Below are 1,230 nucleotides of genomic sequence, written 5' to 3'. Positions count from 1 at the left end.
TCAGAGTCACTGATCCGCCCTCCCTGAATTCATTAGAAGGGCTCACCATCACTGACACAAACTTTGGAGCATCTGCGAGACAAACCACCATTGGGCAAATGATGTGGAATTAAAAAGATTTTAACAACTGGAACTCTAGTGTTTTATTATCAAATTTTACATCAGAGGTACAGTATAAGATTGCAGATTTACTAGTCATCACTCAAAGACTTATGACATCTGATGCAGTACATGAAAAAGAAAAATAACATTTTTAAAAAGAGAAAAAAATAAGTAAATACAATCTTGAAAAGAAGAGAAAAATCTCACTATCATAGAGAGAAGTTTTTGGTGGATTTGAGAAAAATGTATAAAAATTGTTCCACTCACATTTCCCATCAATAGAAATATATTCAGATGTCCTCCTCCCTAATTTATTAACAGCTATACAGTAATACTGTCCAGAGTCAGAGGGCTGGATGGATCTGAAGACAAGCTGTCGTTCTTCACTAAGAGGTGTTCTTCCACTTATCTTGTACCAGACATACGTAGCTGCTGGGTTAGCTTCACTGCTACAGGTCAGAGTCACTGATCCGCCGTCTTTGATTTCACCAGAAGGACGCACTGACACAGAGGGAGGCTTTGGAGCATCTGCAGGCGATATTATCAAAATCAATTAATGTTAATAAGAACACTGAATATAAGTATTGTGGCTGTCTGTATGTTGTCGGGATATATGAGCAGACCCCATCATGGTTATTGTGAGTCCTTACAAAATTATGTAAAATGATGTTGTTATGTAGTCGTCATTCCTGTATGTGAGGTGTAGATCACTGATGACAGATTATACAGCACAGGAACATCACAGTGATGTCAATAAACAGTAAAAAGTTTTTTGTGTTCTTGGTGCTTTTTTGTTGCTGTCAAAAAAAGTTTAAACAATATAGACATTTGCATAAAATACAGTTACCTAATGCTTCAGAAGAATTATTGACATATTTTACAGTTAGTTTAGACATCAATGCACTTTAACTAGGGAAATGTTAAATATGCAACAAATAATGACATAAGGAAGGAAGTGAAACTGTTCAAGAGAAATTAGTGTTTATTAAAGTTGATTTACTGACATTTCACGTCGATTAAAACAGATTCAGATGTCCTCTTCCCCAGGTCATTCTCAGCTGTACAATAATACTGTCCAGAGTCAGAGGGCTGGATGGAGCTGAAGGAGAGCCACCACTCCTTACTCAG

General features: G+C 36.7%; 1 long non-coding RNA gene across 2 annotated transcripts in view; it reads right to left on the bottom strand.

The window, feature by feature from the left end:
• Positions 1-7: 7 nt before the first annotated feature.
• The window catches only part of LOC106455994 (uncharacterized), an 11,048-nt gene continuing 9,825 nt past the window's right edge, over positions 8-1,230 (bottom strand). The window contains exons 1-3 of one of the 2 annotated variants that reach the window (XR_001290189.1): positions 1,107-1,224; positions 370-630; positions 8-72 (exon numbers count right to left, since the gene is read on the bottom strand). This is a non-coding gene — a long non-coding RNA (uncharacterized LOC106455994). Of the gene's footprint in view, positions 73-369; positions 631-1,106; positions 1,225-1,230 lie in introns of those variants that run through there. The other variant, XR_001290188.1, reaches the window with a different exon arrangement.

Source organism: Pundamilia nyererei, unplaced genomic scaffold (assembly GCF_000239375.1).
Source record: "Pundamilia nyererei isolate P.nyererei 1_Seehausen unplaced genomic scaffold, PunNye1.0 scaffold00748, whole genome shotgun sequence".
Lineage (NCBI taxonomy): Eukaryota > Metazoa > Chordata > Actinopteri > Cichliformes > Cichlidae > Pundamilia > Pundamilia nyererei.
The sequence above is the reverse complement of the archived record's forward strand: the minus strand, read 5'-3'. Positions and strand labels throughout refer to the sequence as shown.